Source organism: Elephas maximus, chromosome 4, assembly GCF_024166365.1.
Source record: "Elephas maximus indicus isolate mEleMax1 chromosome 4, mEleMax1 primary haplotype, whole genome shotgun sequence".
Taxonomy (NCBI): Eukaryota; Metazoa; Chordata; class Mammalia; order Proboscidea; family Elephantidae; genus Elephas; species Elephas maximus.
The window spans coordinates 118,933,006-118,949,784 of record NC_064822.1 but is presented as its reverse complement, the minus strand read 5'-3'; positions in this window follow the sequence as shown (position 1 = coordinate 118,949,784).

Genomic DNA, 16,779 nt, shown 5'->3' with positions numbered 1-16,779 from the left:
AGAAGATAAATTAGAAGAAAGAGATTAATATTGTAAGATACAAAAAAAAGAGGCTACTGTGGTTTTCGTATTAATAAATACAGTTAAAAAGTTTGATAAAATCAAACATTCATTCATAACGAGAAGATAAAAGTATGACCGAAGGTGCATCTGAGCTCTTGGCACATACTTGCCCTTCATAAATACATCAGTAAAATAAAAGCCAAAAATGTCATACTGAGTTTGAAAGCAAATCTTCATACCCCCACTGTATTAGGCTTGGTTCTCTAGAGAAGCAAAACCAGTGATGTGTGTGTGTGTGTGTGTGTGTGTGTGTGTGTGCAGGAAACCCTGGTGGCGTAGTGGTTATGAGCTACAGCTGCTAACCAAAAGGTCGGCAGTTCTAATCCACCAGGTGCTCCTTGGAAACTCTGTGAGGCAGTTCTACTCTATCTTACAGAGTATAAGATACTCTGTAAGTCACTATAAGTCAGAATTGATTCAACAGCAATGAGTTATATATATGCAGAAAGAGAGAGATTTACATCAAGGAAATGGCTCACGCAGTTGTAGAGGCTGGTAAGTCCCACGTCCGTGGGGCCAGGCATCAGGCTGGAAGCTTCTCTTGACTCACGTAGCTGCAGGGGCTGATAAACCCGAGACTGGCAGGTCAGATGACAGGCTGCTAACTCACAGGCTAAGGAAGTTGATGAGAACTTGAGGTCAGATGATGATGAGCTGGATGTAGGATCCAGAGTGAGCAAAAGCCAGTGAACTTTGTCAAAAGTCCATATATATTGGATGCAGACCATACCCCCAAGAAAACTCTCTTTCAACTGATTGGCTGCTCATAGCAGATCTCATCACGTAGGTGTTTACATCATGGGGCTGATTACATCATTACATAACTGCCAATCTATATCGTAACTGCCAAACCACTGAGATCATGGCCCAGCCAAGTTGACACACAACCTTAACCATCATACCCACCATGATTGATGTAAGACATTATTTTAAATCATAATTAAAGCATAGCTTAAAGTCATTTAACCTTAGCTCTTTAATGATAGCATAAATCTTACCTGTGTGTAAGAGAAATCAGCCCACTTTTGCAACATCTTGACAACTGGTTGGAAGGTGAATGAGATAATAAAAAGTCTGTTCATCTACATGACATCAAATTAAATCAGGGCAATAGTTTCACTGAATTAACCAGTTGTTTTGGTGTTGCATAAATATAGCCCTAGTTTTTAAATTAAGAACTGGCAGCATTTCTTCTGAACGTTGCCAAGTCTGAGGCTATTAAAGGCTGTCCCATCCCAAGAACTTTCCACTTGTAGCTGTCAAAGATCTTTTTTCTTAATTTAACCAAAATAGCTTAATGTCTGACCTACATCCTGATTGCAAATTAAGTGTCTTTGGAAACCATACTATGTCTTCCAGGCCTATAGGCTAATCCAGGGTGCTTTTAAGATTTATGTACATGCTAGTAGGGAAGGTAGAAGGAGGAGATACTGCAAGGAAGACCTGTACTAGGCAGTGAGGTAGGTGTTACTGAGCAGGACTTACCATGGGAGAAAATGTGTCCACTGGAGAGTTTGTGGCTGTCATGAACAGTTTCTGTAAACTATGAGGCCAGCCTTGCTTCTATACTGTGGGGACCTTTTATATGGCACCTGATATCCTCACAGAGTTTGCAGTCCTAGCCCTGAATATCCATACTGACTTGTCCTCTGTTCGACAGCCTAGTTTTTTTTTTTTTTTTTGGCCTGGGGCTGTCTGTAATTCTCTAAAAATAGCCACACATCATTTTTTGGACCTGATATGCAGCAAAAATTTCACTTTTCCCGCTTTAATTTTCTTCTTTTCCCTTTTATTCATCCCCCTTCCCCAAACAACAATAAATGCAAAAAACCAAAAAAAAAAAAAAAAAATTCTTTGAATGCATACAATATCTTAGCCAGCAGGCACTTTGCTAGGTTTTAAGGATACGGTGATAAATAATTTAGAAATAATTTCTGCCTTTACAGAGCTCATAGATAGCAGGGAACACAGACAATAAGAGCACTATCAAGATTCACTTTTCAGCCTTCAGCCACCCTAGATAATGACCCTTTCACATACAACCCCAAGCTGGGAGTCTTTACTTTGTCAATGACCCCAATAAACAGTCCTTCTGGAAAATATGGCCCAGCAGGACCCAGAGGGATATTTTGAACAGAGGTTGCGATCTGCTAAGAGTCTCATCACGTTGGCTCTGGGACATACAGGTAAAGGATTACAAACAGAAGATGTGATCTCACTTTCTCTACACTAAATACAACTGCTTGTTTTTAGGTACCCGGTGTTGCTTTCCTTTTCCCATTTTGGGAAATTTTCTATCTTCAAAGAAAACTCAGTAGTGAATCATTGAGACCCCACAAGGAGAGAACTGCCCTCTGTGGAGGACACCTGTGGAGAGGGCCACCATGGCAGATCCTGGCAGAGCGGGTCAGCTGGGCACACAGCCATCCCCCCCGCAAGGGCAGCACTGACCCCGTTACAGTAAGGCTAACAATGTGCTTTAATCCAAGCAAAATTAAGCCAGGCAATCTTACAGCTTTTAAAGAAAAATCTAGTTCTGACTCTGAACCTGGCTATTTTTCTTGAAATACTTAAAGGTCAAAGGCACCATGTGCTTACACTCTTAATTTCAAACCAGAAAATCACACTTATTATATTTGATCATCCTCTCATTTTAATTTGCAGACTTGCTTATTTAACAAAGCATGTGCTGGACTTTAGCCTAATATAGAATGTGTATAATAATATGAGTTTTTTTTTAACTTATTAACTAAGAAACATGTAAAATATTGACCTTGTGGATAAAAATCATTTGCATCCATCTCTAAGCATAAAAGAGTTGCAAGAGTGAGGCTCTGACATGGCTCCTGGGAGAATTATACCAGTCTTTACGGAACACGTTGCTCACAGCCGCGGTGAAATAGCCATCACTAAAATCGCAGCACTTTTAATTCCACGTCAATGACATCATCGGTATAATTGAAATATAATTCACATGTGGGAAGCAGCACTCTACAAATCTGAAATTATTCTCAAACTGAGTCTAAAGGGGAGAAAACTATAACACAAAGTAATTGATAATTCTATTTGCATTCATCGTTAGTGTCTTTTTCTAAAACATTTTGAATAATATTATCAGAGGCCATGGTTCTCTCTTGACAGCAGATGATATTTTTAAGGCACTTCTTAAGGCAGTAACAGGAAGACACCTTTTCGTAAGACCAATGTACTCCCAAAAGATTCCTTAACTTTTTCAATTACACATTCTCTTGAGGAGCTTTTGCTCCATAAAGAAAGGCTTTCTGTTCAGCAATGTGACCGTGAAGCGTTTAGTACCTAAAATCTACATCAGCGTTCTCTGGGAATCTGATGAGGAATCGGAAATTGTAATGGGAGGCATACCAGTGACAGGTGGATTGCTCTATAGAAACAAGTGGAGAAGGCCCATTAGTACGTCTCTGATATTAACTTGCTTCATAATAACTTAAATGTCAGCTTATATCTTTCGTAATCAAGTAAAACTAATTTTACGATTCTTTTACAGGATTAAATAAGCCCCAAACTGCTTTTGAGTTATTAAGAACTAGCCTTCTTCTGTCCTGCCTTCTCCTTGACATCCTTCAGGTAAACACATGAAAATAAATCTGTTCTGATGGGTGAATATGGTCAAGGAGGTAAAGAGGACTAGGTAAGGGTACCAGCCAACAAGGGCCACTTTCTGCTCAAGGGAATATTTGCAACTGGAGAAACAAATCTTGTAAAGTTTTGATTATGTGTATTGCTCAGGATTCAGACATTCAGGAAAGGTGTACTGATTACTATGCCGTGCCAGGTATTATTCTAGGAGTGGAATTCAGTGGTAAAATGGGAACAAGTTCCCACTCTGAGGAGGCTTACATTCTAGTGGAGGACATAAGCAATTCAGGATGCTGGCTCTGGAAAAGGCTTTCTGTCTGTATCATCTCTGGAGGAAGGCCCTTGTTCCTTTGAGCTTCTGTTCCTGGTGGATCTTCATGTGGCTTGCCCTCTCTCTCTGTCTCTTGCTTACTTGTTTAACCTCTTTTATATCTCAAAAGAGATTGATTTAGGACACACCCTACACTAATCCTGTCTCATTAACATAACCAAAAAAATCCATTCCCAAATGGGATTTTAGCCACAAATATAGGGGTTAGGATTGTGTCTTTTGGGGGGACACAATTCAATCCATAACACGATCCCATGTACGAAGAAGAAAAATAGAGTAAAGATTAGAGACTGCCTGGGGGCAGGGAGGGGAAGGAGGCTATTAAGTGGATGTGGTTAAAAAAAAAAAAAAATCAGTGTCTCTGGGAGATAAAATTTGAGCAGAGAGTTAAGAAGACAAGAATGAGCCCTGAGAATGATCAGAAAAGCAAGCTCCGGGTAGAAAAGGCAGAGGGAACAGCAAATGGAACCATCCTTAGGTGAGAGTAACCTGGGTTAAAAAAAAAAAAAAAAGGAAAGAAGCAAGTGTGTTGTTGCAGAGGGAGAAATCAGGGGAGGGTGGTGAGAGGTAAGGTTGAGGGAGTGGGCAGATCTTGTGGGGCCTTGGAGACCACGGCAAAAACCTTAGATTTCATTCCAAGTGTGAGTGGAAGAATAGAGGAATCTGGTTTATGTTTAAAATGAATATCTGGGTCCCTTTGTGCAGTGCTGATTATGGGAATTCAAGAATGGCATCAGAGACATCAGTTAAAACACTTTTATATTTAGTCCAGGAGAAAGACAATGGAAGTTGGAATAGGGTGGTGGTCACAGAAGTATTGAGACATGGTCGGAATTAACATATATTTTGAAAGACAGGACTTATTGGTGTGGGAGGTAGGTTGTAAAGTGAAGGAAAAAGAGGAGAGTCAAGGATGACTCTTAGGAGTTCAGGCCAAACGACTAGCTGAAAGGTAGTGCAACTAGCTGAGATGGGCATTCATAGATAATTAAGACAGTCCCTGGCCTCAAGGAACTCATACCAGTCTGAAGAAGCCAACAAATGCACACCCACCCACATACACACACACATACACACACTATGTGTGAAACATGCTTTAACAGAAATATACACAGGAATTTCCTGATCACTGGATTTTCCATAATTTTTACTTCAGTGCTTCCCCTTTTGCCCTTCCTATGAATAGACAACTAAATAGTGTGGCCTGTTAGAATATCTTGTATTTCAGTTCTCGCACCATTTCTCCAGGTTATATAAACAGGCTGACTGTACACATTAGTTTGTACAACAGCATATCCTTTATAGTTATGCACCATATAAATACCAGTTCTTCATGCCACAGGGGGTATACTTCTTGTTCATGTAAATATGCAGGAAAGTATCCTCCCTTTTCTTCAAAATTTCTATGCTGGTCCGAGGCTACCATGGCTGTTCAAGATAGAATCACAGCGCCTTTTTCTGGACTCCTTAACATTCATCTATATTTTTTGACAGAACAGGGTGGGGAAAGAGGAGTTTCCCACCCACAGTAAGGGTTCATCAGCCCATGGAAAGAAACCATAAGCAGATCTACATGGTTATAGGAGAACTGGTGGTGTTAGTTGTCGTTTGGGTTGGCTCTGACTCATGGTGACCCCATGTATAACAGAACCAACGTTGCCTGGTCCTGCACCATCTTCATGATCATTGGTACCTTCCAGTCCATTGTTGTGGCCATTGTGTCAATCCATCTCACTGAGGGTCTCTTTTATCCTCACTGGCCATCCTCTTTACCAAACATATCCTTCTCCAGTGATCAGTCCCTCCTGATGACACATCCAAAGTAAGCAAGTTGAAGTCTCAGACAGTATTCTACAATCCACAGGGTGTTCACTGGCTACTTTTTGGAAACAGATTGCCAGGCCTTTCTTCCTAGTCTTTCTTAATCTGGAAGCTCTGATGAAACCTGTCCACCATGGGTGACCCTGCTGCTATTTGAAATACTGGTGGCATAGCTTCCATGCAAGCCACCACAGTATGACAAACTCATAGACAAGTGGTGGATAGAAGAATTAGTCTTCCCCAATTCCAGAGTAGCAACATGCAGATTCTCAAATTTTAGAGAGCGTGTTAGAATGCGGATGCCCAGAACCCATCTACAGAATTTCCGATTTGGTAATTTGGGAAAGGGGCCAAGTGATCTTTAATGTTTAATAATCTTCCCCTGTGTCTGAGACTAGAGTTACACTGATCACTCCCGGAGAAACACTGTCATTTATATGTTAGTTTTATACTATGCCTTCTAAACTGTACATACAAGAGTCATATCCAATATAAAATGTTTGGAACTAAGAATTATGAAAGATAAAAGCTATTTTAAGGATCCTCTGACCTTTACTCATAGGTTTAAGGAGCTGATTGCTCTTAATTTCAGATCCAGTCACTTAGAGAACCCATCTTAAAGATGTAACCAAATTTGCCTTAGGATATGTAAGTTATTTTAATGGAGGCAAGCATGCTCCATTTGAGTGATTTTATAAAAGCTGATTTTAAAACAAAAAATTTTGCCTAGGGCAAAACTTTTAGAAAGAGCTTTTGTGGCTGCAATCAGTACGTTCAAATTATGCATAATTTTGTTTCCACCATTCCCGTCTTGGATCATGAAAAGTCAAGTATAATTACTAACAAAATGGAGAATTCTACCCTCACCTTGAGACATTTTGCTTGTACTCTCATTAACACCATAGGAAAAGATCCAAGGTTATGGGGAAAAAAAAAAGCACAGTACGTTTTATTGTTTCTTTCGCAAGCATATCAATTTCAATGAGTAATCACAAACTTCAGGAAAATGCTCATCAACTTTTCATGTGATCAGAATCCTTTTGGAACAGCCCCATCAGCATGTAAAGTAATTAATTATTCATATTTCTATTAACTTCCCACAGTTTACCTTCATTAGGTGAAATAAAGGTTTTGTCAGAAATCCTGTTTTTAAGGTAGGTTTTGGCTTTTTGAAATATCACCGTTACGTTAAATAATTGAACGTTCTAAGGCAAACTGGCCAAATATCATAAACTGGCTTTATAATATTTAAGAAATATCTAAAAAAAAAATGAAATACACTCTTATATGAACTACTTTTGTGGCAGGCTCATAAAATCATAAATGAGAGCTCTTGATATTAAAAACCAAGTAAAAACGAACAAACAAACCCATTGCCATCGAGTCAATTCTGACTCATAGCAACCCCATAAGATAGAGTAGAACTGCCCCATAGGGTTTCCAAGCAGCAGCTGGTGGATTTGAACTGCTGATCTTTTGGTTAGCAGCCTGAGCTCTTAACCACTGCACCACATTTTGAATCTCGAAAATTCAAAAATGAATTCACAACTTTAACACAGGGTAGGATGCATCTCTAGAGCTTTTTTCTTATAATATTAAAAACTGTAAATTTTTTTCAGTTTATTTTTCTTATGTCTATTATATTATTTTTTGTAGTTTATTATATTATTCAGAGCAGAAATTATTTGTCATGGTGCTGAATGGCTTAATAATTATGCATAAATATCCAGACCAAACCCACTGCCATCGAGTTGATTCTGACTCATAGCAACCCTATAGGACAGAGTAGAACCAAGGAGTGCCTAGGCAGATGTGACTGCAGACCTCATAGCACTTAACCACTACACCACCAGGGTTTCTATAGTAAAAGTTAAACTATTTTATAACTTGGATTGGGTCTTTGCATTTGGGGAAAGGCTCTAGTTCAAGCATCAGGGAGCGGGCTTTGGTAGACTATCCTAAAGAAGGAAAGCCTCCCAGATGTTCCTGGGGCGATGGATTTGAAAGGTAGTCTTTAAAAATACTGCTTGGGTATCTATAATTTAAGTACAGCCCATTTGGGACACATTTTTCTGTGGGAGTTATTCCTAATACTTTTACAAAAGCATAAATGTTAACCTTAGTCCATAAGCAAAAAGAAAATTCTGTTACCAAATGTAAAGTATCTCAACAGTTGAAATACAATCTCTAGCATTAATATTTCATTTCTCTGGACTTCTTGGATCAGATGTATCCCATTCATGATCCCTCTAATTAGGCAGAGCCCTAGACAGAATTGTAAAGAAAGTAAAGCCTGTTTTCCTTTCTGCCTCCTTTTCCTCTTCTGATTGCCAACCACCTAAATTCTCCTACAAGTCATATGAGGTTTTATACCCACCAAAAAGCCAAACCAAACCCATTGCCGTCAAGTTGACCCTGACTTATACCTCATGTAACCCTAAAATTGCAAAGCCATCTGACGCAACACTCCTGGAGGTAGGGGGGTGTATTACTGCAAAAAAGAACTATACTGAGACAGAAATGGCTGAGCCCAAAGAGTTAATTTCTAATGTTTATATTTCAAGCACTACAAAGAAGGCCATAAAGTGGTTGATTCATGTTGTTAATTACCATCAGGTTGGCTCCAACTCATGGTGACCCTGTATATAACCGAATGGAATGTTGCCCAGTCCTGTGCCAGCTTCATCAGTGTTGGTAGTCCGTCGTTGCAGCCACTGTGTAATTTAAGTGCCTTCCAACCTAGGGACTCATCTTCCAGCACTGCATCAGACAATATTCTGTGGTGACCCGTATAGTTTTCACTGGCTAATTTTCAGAGGTAGATTGTCAGGTCTTTCTTCCTAGTCTGTCTTAGTTTCAACGCTCCGTTGAAACCTGCCCACCATGGGAGACCCTGCTGGTATTTGAAACACGAGTGGCATAGTTTCCAGCATCATAGCAACACTTAAGCCACCATAGTACAACACACTGAAAGACCGGTGGTGGGACTGATTTATACATCTGCATAAGACAAATCTTTTTTTTTTTCCCTTAAACTTGGGTCAATGAAGAAAGGCGGGGAGAGGGAGGAAATAAGGAGAGGGGATGACTGTAATCAACTACCTATAAGATTTCCCAGACAAGGTCCATGTTTTCTTTTCTTAATGGATTCTGATCTACTGGCTAAAGACCTCTTCTCAACAGATAGGGAAGACTTTGGAAACTCTTGCTTCTCACTCTAGTGGGAAGCAGTATAGCATGTGGCTAAGAGTGTACACCGTGGAGTCAGAGTGACTGGGCTTGAATTTCAACTCAACCATCCATTAATCATGGAACCACAGACAAACTCCTTAGCACCCCTGTACCTCAGTTTCCTTATCTGGTAAAATGGAATGATGTTTTATGGGGTTATTATAAGAAATAAGTGAACTAATGCATATGAAACACTTAGAGAATAGTAGTACAAGTAAGAGCTCAAGAAATGTTGAGTATCTTCATTTGTGAAGCTGTGAGGTTTCCCTGGACAGCACAAAGCTTGTGCTTAACTACTAACAAAGGCTGGCAATCTGCTTCAGTAAAGATTACAGCCAAGAAAACCCTGTGGAGCAGGGTATAACACGTGGGGTCTCCACGATTCCAGATTCACTCAATGGCAACAGGCTATTTGATTTTTAGGGTTTCTAACCTCCACTTCTTCACACACATCTATCTACACAGGGCACATAAACAGAAAAGAGATATTCCTGATTCTCATGAGGGTGTTAGATAGAGGAAAATAGTGCTTGTGAGAAATTTAAGAGCCCTGGTGGCACAGTGGTTAAGCACTTGGCTGCTAACTGAAAGGTTCACGGTTCAAACTCACCAGCCACTCCTCAGGAGAAAGACATGGCAGTCTTGGAAACCCCATGGGGCAGTTCTGCTCTGCCCTATAGGGTTGCTATGAGTTGGAATCAACTCAACAGCAATGAGTTTTTTATGGGTGAGAAATTAAAAAATATATATACATATATACTTAATTTGCAAAGAGATGGCTAAGGAATTATTGATTTTCAAGAAAACTGCTATGAAATATATTGCCAGTGATAGTCTCTGTTCTGCCTAGGAAAGGAGAATAGCCTAAATAGCCGCAGGAGAGCATGAGGAGGGATTTATTTGTATGGGCTGTGAAGACGAATGTTCTGACTGAAAAAGTTGTTCCAGTCTGAAATACCTGCCATGGGAATGGAGCAGGCCGCCTGCTACAGACATAGTCATGCCTGGGGCAAGTGAATGGGCATGGTGCCCTCTAAAGCTTCGTGCTCTATGGCAGGATTTTAGTGGAAATCTGTTTGTATCAGTGGATAGACATAACAAAGTGTGTAAAGCTTTGGGCTACAATTTTAATACTTTAGCCAGAAAGCACTTGTACTATTTTTACCATGATAGGAGCACAACATTATGTTGAAACTGATCCCCTACAACCAAAATTCATCTTCATTCTCTATCGGAAAATATGTATGCAGAAGAATAAGGAGCCCTGGTGGCACAAAAGCTTAAGTGCTCAGCTGCTTACAAAACACGTCTGTGTGGCAATGTATCGTTCTTAATCTCACTTTACAGATGAAGAAAATGGAGCATAGAGTTGTTAAATAAGTCAAAGTTACAGAGCTGGTCAAGCTAGGCCTTCTGGTCTCACTGTCAAAATGCTGACCACCCCGTTTCCTCTAAAACAAATTCTTGAACATCAGGATTTCTGTTTCCTGAAAAAGTGGGCCATTTTTGATGTGCTAAGGTTCCCGGTGGGGTCATAGTATTGCTGTTGGCTACAGAAAAAGGCGGAAGTGGGATTGGAAGAAGAGGAGAACGTGGTCTGAGGTCCTCAAAAGAGTGGAGAAACTGAAGACCATTGGAAGGATCGACTGCTAGGGAAGGATGTTCAACACAGAGGAGAATCTGGGGGAGGTCACAGTCACCCTTAGCCTTCACTCATCCCTCACTGCCACCTCCAGGACACCAAGGTAATTTCTAAGGTATCCAGGTTTTTCCAGAGTATAAGTTTTCCTCAGAGCCTAAATTATTGCTAGAGAGTGGCTTAAAAAATGAGTGAAATACGAGATAGCATATGTTTAATTTTTGGTTAAGTGAATTTCAGATAACAATGTTTGTTTCAATTGAAGCCATATCTTATAGTTGGCCAACATGAGAGAAACAGATGGGTGGCTATCTTCATTTTTCTAAATATTTTCTGACGAGTTAAGGCATGTGTCATAGCAGGAGTTTTGTAAAGTCAGAGTCTGCTCTCTTGCTCTCCAATTGCTTTGCAATTTGTGTGTGTGTGTGTGTGTGTGTGTGTGTGTGTGAGTAAAAGGGGTTATCTGTTTCTTCTAAAATACCTTCATGAATGGGAAAAGATATGGTTAGGTTACTGAGTACAATAACATTTGCTTTTGGCAACATTATCTGGGGATTTTTCATGCTTTTCTTGCGCCTTTGCCTTATCTCTTTTCCCTTTTCACAGTTCACACTTACACAAACTGTGCCATTCATTGTAATGATAAAGCAAGTACTGAGTGTTTAGCTTTCATGCTTGTCCTTGGATGTTAAAACTGACAGCTTAGCACCTCTATTACTTTTTATCTGTGAGTCATTGCCCTTGCTAGCACTCAAGATAAGAAAGTCTCACACTTGCCAGAAGGGAGAAAAAAACAGAAAAACTGAAAAGAACACTGGGGCTGAGCTACACTAACCAACAAATGGGTGGTAGGAGGCTGTTCTGAAAATGTAGGGGACATGCCATTCACTGGGACAGGGTTATAAATGAGAAACTGGCGCAATTTCGGTGTCTTCCAAAGGAAAGCACATTTTCAACTACCTGGTTAACCAGTATAAACCTCTGAAGGACTGTAAAAATTCAACACCTTGCCTAATTTTAATTCAACTGTCAAGAGATCTCTAGTCAGAAGGCATTTAACTACCTCACACTAAATTCTTATGCATGGGACAGTAGCCACAAGAACTGAGAATCAACATTCAATACTACTGTACTCTGTGTGTGTGTGTGTGTGTGTACGCGTGTGCACGTGTGTGTGTGTGTATGTGTATCAGAAAATTCTGTGACACATCAAGGTTGTTTCTGGGTCATTGTTGAATTCACTGATATCCGTTAAAAAATTTGGGGGAGATTAAACAGGATTTTATGTTCTTTTCGTCCCATAACTTCAGACGAAAGGAGCTCTGGTGGTGCAATGGCTAAGAGCTCGTCTTCTGACTAAAAGGGAAGTGGTTCAAACCCACCAGTGGCTCCGCAGGAAAAAAGATCTGGTGATCTGCTCCTGTAAAGATTCCCCCAAAAAACCACCAAAGCCATTGCTGTTGAGTAAATTCCAACTCACAGTGACCCTATAGGATTTCCAAGGAGCAGGCGATGTATTTCAACTGTGGACCTTTTGGTGAGCAGTTGAATGCTTAACCACTGTGCCACCAGGGCTCCTAGGATACTCTATGGGGCAGTTCTACTTTGTCCCAGTTCTACTTTGACAGCAGCAACTAACGACAACAACTACAGACTTGGAGTCCCTGGGTGTTGCAATGGTTAACACGCTGGCTGCTAACCAAAAGGTTGGAATTTTGAGTTCACTCAGAGCTGCCTTGAAAGACGGGCCTGGAGATCCACTTCCAAAAATCAGCCATTGAAAACCGTTTGGTGCACAGTTCAACTCAGATGGACATGGGTTCACCATGAATCAGAACCGACTCCACGACAACTGGTTACTACAGTAGACTCCCGATGGGGGTTTTCTTCTGGCCCTGTGGTTCATAGCTAGGGAACTGGAGGAGGCAGATTTTCTAGACTGAAACTCTGGTTGCTGGCTCAAGTGGACTTTTCAAGCAAAAAAGTGTGAAGACATTACATTGATTGACAATGTCCTGTGTAGGACTAACTTCCTCTTTCTATTGACTGCATGGCTGAGGACATATTGAGTTGGAGAATAAGCATATTTAATTTGTACTACATTCTTTCCATGTCTTTGTACTTTGTTCTCTTAACAACTACGTAAAGTTCTGAGCAAGCATAAGCCACACCTATAATGCATCCTATGCCAACTGATTACCAGTTACGATAACTTTAAAGTGGAATAAGAACTTAAAGATGCTTGCAGAGTAATCTGTGTGTAGAAATCACCTAGATATTTATAATCCTCCCCCACCCCCCAGTGTTTTACAATTACCTCGTTGTTAGGTGCCGTTGAATCAACTTTGACTCACAGAGACCCCATGTGACAGAGTAGAACTGCCCATAGGGTTTTCTCGTCTATACTCTTTATGGAAGCAGATCATCAGGTCTTTCTACTGTGGAGCCTCTGGGTGGGTTTGAACCGCCGACATTTTGGTTAGCAGCTGGGCACTTAACTGCTTGCTCCACTAGGGCTCATCTAATTTGAGAGTATTGAATTTTAGTGACTACCTTTAGAGCATCTTCCCCAAGCTTCAAATTCATTAGCACGGAAATGAAGTTATTTTTGCATTGCACTTGGCATTTCTTTGGTTTACACAATATTTAATTCAGTTGTGTAATTATAGGAAAAACAGGTCTGTCACCACCATGGATCAGCACATGACTGGTAGAAGCACACTTGCAAAGGGTGTACTAGGGAACAGCCAGTAACCTCTGGTATTCAGCTAGTCATGGGAATCAGTTAGCAGATCATAAGAGGGGACACAGAGTGACAGCTTATCCAGTGGCCTTATAAATGGAAGTCATATGAGAAAGTTTTTATCGGCTCCTATCTTACAGATTGAGAAACTGAGGTAATGCAAATTTAAGTGGCTTAATTAACATGAAGCTGCCTGGGTGCTGAAAGGTGGTAACTGAAAAGTTGGCAGTTCAAATCCACCCAGTGGTACTACAGGAGAAAAGGCCTGGCAACTTGCTTCCATGGAGATTACAGCCATCTTGTACAAGGCAATGTCATGGAAGCTCCACTGATCCATCCAAACTCCCTGAGGGACCAAACTGCTGGGCTGATGGTTGTGGGGACCATGGTCTCAGGGAACATCTAGCTCAGTAGGCATAACATGGTTTATAAAGAAAATGTTCTACATTCTACTTTGGTGAGTAGCATCTGGGGTCTTAAAAGCCTGTGAGCAGCCATCTAGGATACTCCACTGGTCTCACCCCTTCAGGAGCAAGGAAGGATGAAGAAAACTAAAGATACGAGGGAAAGATTAGTCCAAAGGATTAATGGACTACATCTACCAGGGCCTCCACCAGACTGAGTCCAGTACAGCTAGATGGTGCCTGCCTACCACCACCGACTGCTCTGATAGGGATCACGATAGATGGTCCCAGACAGAGCTGGAGAAAAATGTAGAACAAAACTCTAACTGAAAAAGAAAGACCAGACTTGCTGGCCTGACAGAGACTGGAGAAACCCTGAGAGTATGGCCCCTGGACACCCTTTCAGCTCAGTAATGAGGTCACTCCTGAGGTTCACCCTTCAGCCAAAAATTGGACAAACCCATAAAACAAAAAGAGACTAAAAGGGCACACCAGCCCTGGGGCAAGGACTAGAAAGCAGAAGGGGACAGGAAAGCTGGTAATCGGGACCCCAGGGTTGAGAAGGGAGCATGCTGACATGTCATGGGGTTGTTAGCCAATGTTATAAAACAATATGTGTACTGTTTAGTGAGAAACTAGTTTGTTCTGTAAACTTTCATCTAAAGTACAATTAAAAAAAAAGAATTCACAGAGTCATTAGACCAAAAAGAAAAAAAAAAACAAAAAACAGATTAAAACCAGTCCCAGTGCCCTCGAAAAAAGGATTACAGCCAAGAAAACCCTATGGAGCTCAGTTCTACTCTGTAACACACAGGATCGCCATTATTCAGAATCAACTAACAGCACAAGACAACAACAATTAACATCACATAGCTGGTATGGAATATGGTAATGTAGAAATTTAAATATTACTTAAAAAGCTGTAGAGCCACAGTAACCAATGGCATACCCTCTGGGTATTCTGGGAGTGCATTGGAGGGACAGCTGAAGCAAGACAGGGAAACTTTCTCCAAAGAAGGAGTGCCTACATTGAGATGCAAATGGCTTTGGCAGAAGGGGGGCAAGGAGTGATCTGGACAGAGGGACCGGGTATGCAAGAGGGTGAGAGGCTAGGAGCATAGCATGGGAAGGGAAATTCAAGTAGTTTATAGAATAACGGGGAGATGATTAAAAAAAAAAAGTGCTCCAGAGAGTAAAGGTGAGGTCAAACAGAAAAAGAAGCTGCATAAGGCACATTTAAGAATTTGGAATTTACTCTGAGAATAAAGAGAACCTGAAAAAGATATTAGGCAGTTGAGTCCCAGGCTCAGATCTGAGCTTTCTAAATATCACTTGACGGCAATATGGAGAAAGGACTGAAATGCCAGATAGGAAGGAGGCTGCTTACCGTCAAGAGCTCTTGGTCTGAATTTGCATAATGTCTATGAAGATAGAAGATGCATTTAGGACCTAGCTTCAACTTGCTAATTGATTGAATGTGGGGTGGGGGTGAAAATGAAAGAAATGTCAAAGGTGCCTCTCAGGTATCTGGTGCTGTCAGCTAGATGGAGGGAGGTGTCGTTCTTTGAAATAGTGAACTCAGGAGGAAAAGGGGTAAAGGGGTAAGGCTCACGGGTAGTGAAATTTAACTCCAGATGTTACATTTGAATATCCAATTGAGATGTCCTGTGTGTGGTTGAATACATGGGTCTAAAGTTTAGGAGAAAGATCTGGACTGGAACTATGGACGTGGTGAATATCAGCATTTGGGTGTAAATAGAATTCATGGAAGAAGATGAAATGATATAGGAGAGTATTAAGTGGGTGTCCTTGGGTGGTACAAACAGTGGAAATGGTTAACATGCTCAGCTGCTAACCAGAAGTTTGGAGGCTTAAGTTTATCTTGGGAGAAAGGCCTGGCTATCTACTTCTGAAAAATACTAGCCATTAGAAACCCTATGAAGCACAGTTCTACTCTGACACAAATTGAATCCAGGGCAACAGAAAGAAAAATGGGGGGGTGCAGGGGTGGGGAGGGAGATGAGCCATCTTCCCCCAAACGGTAATGATTTAAGCAGCCCTGGTGGTGCAATGATTAAACGCTCGGCTGCTAACCAAAAGATCAGTGGTTTGAACCCACCAGCCATGCTTTGGGAGACCTGGCGATCTGCTCTCATAAAGGCTGTTCTTTTTTAAGTACCATCGAGACAGTTTTGACTCATAGTAACCCTAGGTACAACAGAACAAAACACTGCCCAGTCCTGCACCATCCTCACAACTGTTGCTGTGTTTAAGCCCATCGTTGCAGCCACTGTTGCCAATCCATCTTGTTGAGGGTCTTCCTCTTTTTTGCTGACCCTCTACTTTACCAATCCTCATGTTCTTGTCCAGGGATTGATCTTTTCTGATAATATGTCCAAAGTAAGTGAGATGAAGTCTCACCATCCTTGCTTCTAAGAAGCACCCTGGCTGTACTTCTTCCCAGACAGATCTGTTTGTTCTTCTGGCAGTCCATGGCATATTCATTATTCTTTGCCAATACCATAATTCAAATGCATCTATTTGTCTTCAGTCTTCCCTCTTCACTGCATTGCTTTCGCAAGCATATGAGGCGATTGAAAATACCAAGGCTTGGGTCAGGTGTACCTTAGTCCTCAAAGTGACATCTTTGCTTTCTAGGAAACCAGAGGGGAAGAACACACTCAGCATTTTTCAAGCTGAAAGAATAGAAGAAAAAAATTAAGACTTGAGTTGTAATATTGAAGGATTCTGTAGGCAAAAAAAATTGAACCTGTAAAGATTACAGCCTAGGAAACCTATGGGGCAGTTCTACTCTGTCATACAGGGTCACTATGAGTCAGAATCAACTTGATGGCACACAAGGCAACAAGCCTGATTTTTCTGAGAAGAAATAGATGGAGATTCTAAAATGGAAAATCCATAGCATGACTGT